A 7047-nucleotide genomic window follows, 5' to 3' on the forward strand; every position below is an offset into this window, starting at 1 on the left:
CAACCCTAACCCTGTGGAAAGCCAACTAATTAAACTTTAATTTGATTTTGAGGTGTTTTTAGGAGGTAATTTAATGATTGTTTGATTTTATACCAATGTTATGTATCTGATGTTAGGCACCCTGAGCCTGACTTTGGTCAGGGAGGGTGGGATATAAATAAAAGGCTTTTTATTATTACTTGTTATTATTCCTTTGTAAGAAAATATGAAATAACATAAAACCATTTTTGCGGGGGGGGGGATCAATGGGGGGTTTGACAAGAAATTTTCCGCACTGGGTACCACCTGACCTTCCCATGCCTTGTGGGGGGGGGGTGACAAAAATGTTTTGCCCCCGGGTACCAATTTACCTTGCTACGCCCCTGGGGTCACAGGCTCACCCACAAAGGCCTGAATGTCTGAGTCAGCCTGGATCTCCAGGGAGTGGACTCTGGCAAGAGCTGCTGCAAAATATAACCCCAAGATATGTGTTAGTCACCTGAGCAGGAGCACAGAGGTGTTAACAGGACGGGTTCCTGCTGCTTCCTCTTCTGCCAGAAGGAATGGAGTGGAGGCCCTGGGAGAAGGGCTGGTTGGCTGGCCAGAACACTGAGTAGGAGTGCTCCACATTGCAATGCATGCATTCTTAAACCCATCAGAGTTGTGTAGGTGTAAATAACATGAGGTGTCTCAACATCACCCCCTCCCCTTCCAGCTGATCCGGTTCTTCTGTACTGTGGGATGCTTAGAGGTCTGGTTTCCTTTGAAATTACAAGTTTAGGGATTCTTAAGGAAGCTTAGCAGCAACTTGGTTAGTGCTTAGTATATGTGATATCTGGTTTTAGGAGCATTGTGGCGCTGTGGTCTAAACCACTGAGCCTCTTGGGCTTGCCGATCAGAAGGTCAGCAGTTCAAATTCATGCAACGAAGTGAGCTCCCATTGCTCTCCCCCAGCTTCTGCCAACCTAGCAGTTCAAAAGCACACCAGTGCGGCGGGAAGGTAAACGCCATTTCCGTGTGCTCTGGCACTTGTCACGGTGTTCCGTTGCACCAGAAGCGGTTTAGTCATGCTGGCCACATGACCCAGAAAGCTGTCTGTGGACAAACACCAGCTCCCTCAGCCTGAAAGCAAGATGAGCACCACAACCCCATAGTCGCCTTTGACTGGACTTAACCACCCAGGGGTCCTTTACCTTTATCTTTTCAGGAGCATTGTGCATGTTAGTTTCTCTTATCTACACATCAGCCTCTACTTATGCTGGCACATTTGCCCTTGACGTGCAGACTGGAGCCATTGTTTTTTGAAAAGGAGATCAATGCAGGACCAGAAGGGCCACTTCATTAGAGACCCTCTTTGGTGTGATTTCAAGGAGCACTTGTTCAGCTACAGCAAGATGGAGATTAATGAGCCTCTCTCCATAAGTACTTTCTTAGGCTGTGTACACATCACCATTTACTCTGGTTCCAGTGCACTCCCACCACTGGCTTTTGAAGACATGTACACAAAACATCGTGCATGATGCAGAGCTATCCTGCAGTTCCTTGGGAAATACTGCTGTCTGATGAATTTCCCCTCGAACCAACTTCAATCTGAAAGGAAAACTTTGGCCACATCCACTTCACCATTAAACGGAAGTGTGTTTGAGGCAGTTGTTGTGCATGCATGGGTGACTGGGCATGAGCAGATGACAGCTTCATGAATAGGAGTTGGGGAATTGCAGGGACAAGGAAACCAAACAGGTCATGCACATGGAGTGTGTGTGTGTAAAACAGCATGTAAATGTGACTTGAAATGCAATGGGGAAAACAGCCTTGCTGCATCTTAATCTGCAAAATTCGAGGCAACAAGGGCAGCTTCCCCAAGGACTCTTGGATTCCCCACTACACTCATAGATGAAACTGGAGGATTCACATTTGCATGAAAAAGTGAACTCAAAATATATCTGGAAGTTTTGAAAATGGTATGAAGATGCTACAGGGCCAGCAACAAATGTGTTTGAGAATCGAGAGTCATCAACAAGAGATAGTGATGGCCACCAATTTGGATGACTTTGAAAGAGGTTTGGCAAATTCCTGGATGATAAAGCTATCACTGGCTACAAACTATGGTGGCTGTCTTCCAGGGGTTGTTTGTTTTCCCCCCAGCTGGAACTCACCAGAACTCAGTTCCAGCACCATTCAGGCAGGTGCCATTGCCATTATAAGAGAACAAAGGAAGCATTCATGGTGAGTGCTGGCACCTCTTTTTCTAGAAAAATAGCACTTTCTGCTTCCACTGTTGGGAAAGATGGAGGGCACAAGGAGAAGGGGACGACAGAGGATGAGATGGTTGGACAGTGTTCTCGAAGCGACTAGCCTGAGTTTGGCTAAACTGCTGGAGGCAGTGAAAGATAGGCGTGCCTGGCATGCTCTGGTCCATGGGGTCACGAAGAGTCGGACACGACTGAACAACTGAACAACTACAACAAAGCTTCCACTGTCAAAGGCTGCATGCCTTTGGAGACAAATTGCGGGGAATCACAGGTGGAGAGAGTGCGGCTGCAGTAAGGTTCTGCTTCTGGGTTTCCCATGGGCATCTGGTTGGCCACTGTGAAAAGGAATTGTTAAAGATTGCTGGGAACTGTGAGGGATAAACTACAGTGCCCATGAGGGGCAGGGCTCTGTGGAGGGTTAACTACGGTGCCCATAATTCTTTGTGGGGAAAGAATGTGCTTTGAGGTATGATGTGTCATGTGCACAGTTTGGGTCTAAAGGCGGACCTCGTGGCTACAATATCAGCCTTCTGCATTTTTTTTAAACCCACTCACTCCCCCGTCATCCCAGCTTTCCATAGAATTTTAGCCACGATGAGGAATCCTGGGGAACTTGGAAGCTTGCCATTGTTTTGGAACATTGTGGCTGATCCTAACACAGGTAATGCCCAACCATGAATTTACAGTAGACAAAGTCGAGCAGCTCTTTTGTTCCCCTTCAAAAGCACTCAGGTACATGAAAACACCTGCAAATATCGGGTGAGCCTGGGTAAACAGAACGGCAGACATGTCTAGAATTGATGGTAGGAATTAATGAGACAGTGGTTAACCACAGAGTCTACAGAGCAGGTAGAAACAAGAGAGGAGAAGGGTAGATGACATGGCATCTTTGCACCTCAAGATATCGCCTTTTTTACTTTAAAACGGACTTGGGAGAAGGATTGGGACATAGCTCAGTCATAGAGTAGCAGACTTACATGGATAAATTTTCAGGTTCAATCCCCAGTCAAGTGAAGGGCTTTGAGTCCTGTGCAATGCCCTGCCCCCCCCCCCACTCTGTTCTGCAGCATTGTTTTGGCACCCTCTGCAATGTGTCACCCACTGCAACCACACCAACTGGGCCACCCTAAAACCACCTCTGCTCTGGTATCTCCATGTAGGTCTGGGACAGCATCCAGACTGAAACCCTACAGAGCCACAGTGTGCAGCAGTGCTTCTCAAGCTATCCAATGTGTTGGATTGGCACTCCCACACACCCGGACCGCAATGTGCCAGGGACCAGTAGCACATTTGGTCCCTGAAGCATCCCACACAACCTGGGCTGTAGTGGAGTCATTGGAGACTGACAGCTGATGACTCTGATCCGTGGACCACCCCTTTAGTAGCACTGGTGTAGAAAATACTGAGATGCACCAATGCATCTGACTGGGAATAAGGCAGCTTCCTATGTTTCTGTGACAATCATGTTCTGGACTGCAAGGCATGGGGTTTTATGGGAGGGAAAGCTCTCCTTCCCCCTCGCTCCAAAGTCCCGGTGAAATTCTAATCTCAGAAGCTGCTATTTGCCTAGGGAGGGAAGCTGCCGTTGGTGCCAGTAACCTATGAAAAGTCATGGGATTGCTGTTTCTTCCCTTCTCCCCTCCCCCTGACTGCAAGAAGGTTAACCTGCCCAATTAAATTGGTTATTTTCCGTGGGGGGCCTGAGATGCAGCTCTTCTAAATCAGCCTCCATTGAGGATGTGTTTATTCATTATAGTGGCTCATTAGACAAAGGGAGGGAAGGGAAGGGAATCGGCTGCCACCTAGTGATTTAACTTCTCTTCTCCCACAAAGTTGCAGCCACCCGCCAATACGCCCTGCTGAAATTTGTGTTCCCAGCTCTGCCGGCACCTACCCTCCTCCAAGTCATGTCAGACAGCGCAGCAGGGAGGCGGGTGTAACTGAACAGCAATCATCACAGTGTGGTGCCGGGTGGAGACACACAGAAAGCATCACGTTTAAATCTTTGTTCAGTCTTAAAGTTCATTAGGGGGTTGAGGGCCTTCGTTGTCTCTCTTGGCTTACCTGACTGCAGGGGTGGGAAACCTCTGCCCCCCGCCCCAGGTACTGGTAGAAGAGCTCCCATCAGCTCTAAACACATGAGAGCCCCATAGGGTGGTGATTAGTACATCATACTAGGCCAGAAGTGGCTGACCTGTGGCTCTCCAGATGTTGCTGGACTATTACTCCCATAATCCTTGGTCACGCTGGCTGATGTTGTTGTTGTGGCCATCTGAAAATTGCTGAACTGCGGGTTAGCCACCCGTGTCCTAATCCTAGAGAGACCCAGGTTCAAATTCCCACTTTGCCATAAAGCTCACAGGATGACTTTGGGCCAGTCAATATTTGTAAAGGCAAAGGATATGGTGGTAGAGGATTGGTAAAACCATACATGCTACCACGAGTTCCTTGGAAGAAGGGTGGGATGTAATTTTTAAAAATGGCAGGTCACACACACACACACACCTTCATAAGCCCAGAGCCTCCAGTTTGGATTGCCTGCACATGAATCTAGCCCTGAAGTAAGCTGTATGTGTCTGAATATTATAGACTCACAGAATTGTAGAGTTGGAAGGGACCACAGGGTGTCATCTAGTCCAGCCCCCTGCAATGCAGGAATCTTTTAGCCCAATGTTTGGCTCAAACCCACAATCCAGAGATTAAGAGTCCCACGCTCTACTGACTGAGCTATCTGTGTTCCTTCAATTGCTCGGGAGCACAAATGGGGTGTTCCACCAAGGTCCTGCTCTCAGGTTGCCCATAGGCATCTGGTTGGCCATTGTGAGAACAGGATGTTGGACTAGGCAGGCCTTTGGTCTGACCCAGCAGGTCTCTTATGTTCAGCATTGCCAGCAGTGGGGGACTTTGGGCTCTCAACTTTCAGCAGCGACCTGTGTGACTTTAAAATTAGGTGCCACTCCCCAACACTCCATTCTACATCATTGTTGCAGCACCCCGTGTGGGGCTGGCACCCAGTGTGACCAAACCTATTGTGACAAAGGCCTCTATGATTACTGCAATAAAAAAGGAAAGATTTGCAGCCTCTTGTGTTTCTGAGCTAATACTGCCACCGGTTTATTTCATCAATTGTTCATTGCACCAATGGTTAGTGGCATGCCCCTCTCAGGAATGAAGAGGGTGTGAGTGTGTGTAGGTGAATGAAAATGTTTCAGATTTAAAAAGGAAGTTGCTTCAGTTTCACCTTCCTTGTCACTTTTAAAGATGTGTGAAAAGAACAAAATAATTCCTTTTTTGAATGACCAGGAAGAACGGCAAAATACTGTTGTGCAAGGGAAAACACAAGGACATTACCAAAGATGCTTGTGCAACAGATTTTGCAGCAAGAATCTGCTGTTGTGCAACAAGTTTCTACTAGCACAGTTGTTGCATTGGATTCCTTTGAACTCTGCCATCCACTAGTATGTGGGCTCTTGTACTGGGAAACAGAAGATGCTACACTTATGGACCATTTCACAGGGGTTGAGATATGTCCCTTGGTATCTAAGACTATGACCCCCTACAATGATGAAAATCAGGAACAGTGTTTGTGTTCTGGAAGAATGAAAACTTCCATTCCTGTTGGAATACCTATTCTACAAGCTATAAATCTGGGAGATCCAGTGTGGTTGTCATGGAATCATAGAATTGTAGAGTTGGGAGGGACTTTAAGGGTCTTCTAGTCCAACCCCCTGCAATGCAGTAATCTTTTGCCCAATGTGGGGCTCATATTATGATAATGTCACGTGCCCCATAGGAGTATCTAAGCATCTTACAAAAAAATTAGAGCATAAATTTTTATATGGCTAGTATTGGGGAGAATCGGTTGAAAAACTCCCTTGCAGATTTTAATACCTGTTTTACAAGTTGTAAACTTAGAGAGTCAGAGTGGTAGGAGGTTCAAATACAGTCATACCTTGGTTCTCGAATGTTATCCATTCCGGAAATCCGTTAGACTTCCAAAAAGTTTGAAAACGAAGGTGCGGCTTCCGATTGGCTGCAGGAGCTTCCTGCACTCAATCGGAAGCTGTGGAAGCTGCGTCAGACATTTGGCTTTCAAAAAACGTTCGCAAAATGGAACACTCACTCCTGAGTTTGCGGCATTTGGGAGCCAAAACGCTCGAGTCACAAGGTGTTCAAGAACCAAGGTACGACTGTACCTGTTCAGCCATAAAGTTGGCTGGGTGCCCTTTAGCCAGTCAGTCACCATTTCCCAATCTCGCTTGTTTCATAGGGTTGTTGAAAGTAGGGATGGCAGACAAATTCAATCCGATCCAGTTTAATGATTTATTAAATGTGTATACCATCCTTTATCTGTAGATCTCAGGGTGGTTCACAACATAAAAATGCAGGATGAAAACACAAAATACGTGATTTAAAAAAGAACCACAAACACATTTAAAAGGGGTATAAGATAATTTTATTTCACATAAATAATTCACTCTTTCGAAAACAATGCATAAATTGAAACACCGTCATCCTTCCAAATTTGCCTTTCTGAATTTTGCACTGCAGTTTCCCCAGCCAAGCCATGTGTACAAAAGGGCACATGCTAGAGTTAAAGTGTGCAGAAAATTGCATGTGCTAGTGAAAAATGACACAAAAAATGCATATGCTAGTGAATAATGACACAAAAATGCTGTGTATGGAGGGGAAATACTTTACAAAAAAATATGCAAAGTAGCATTAAATGTGTATACAGTGGTACCTCAGGTTACAGGCGCTTCAGGTTACAGACTCTGCTAACCCAGAAATAGTACCTCGGGTTAAGAACTTTGCT

Source organism: Lacerta agilis, chromosome 15 (assembly GCF_009819535.1).
Source record: "Lacerta agilis isolate rLacAgi1 chromosome 15, rLacAgi1.pri, whole genome shotgun sequence".
Lineage (NCBI taxonomy): Eukaryota > Metazoa > Chordata > Lepidosauria > Squamata > Lacertidae > Lacerta > Lacerta agilis.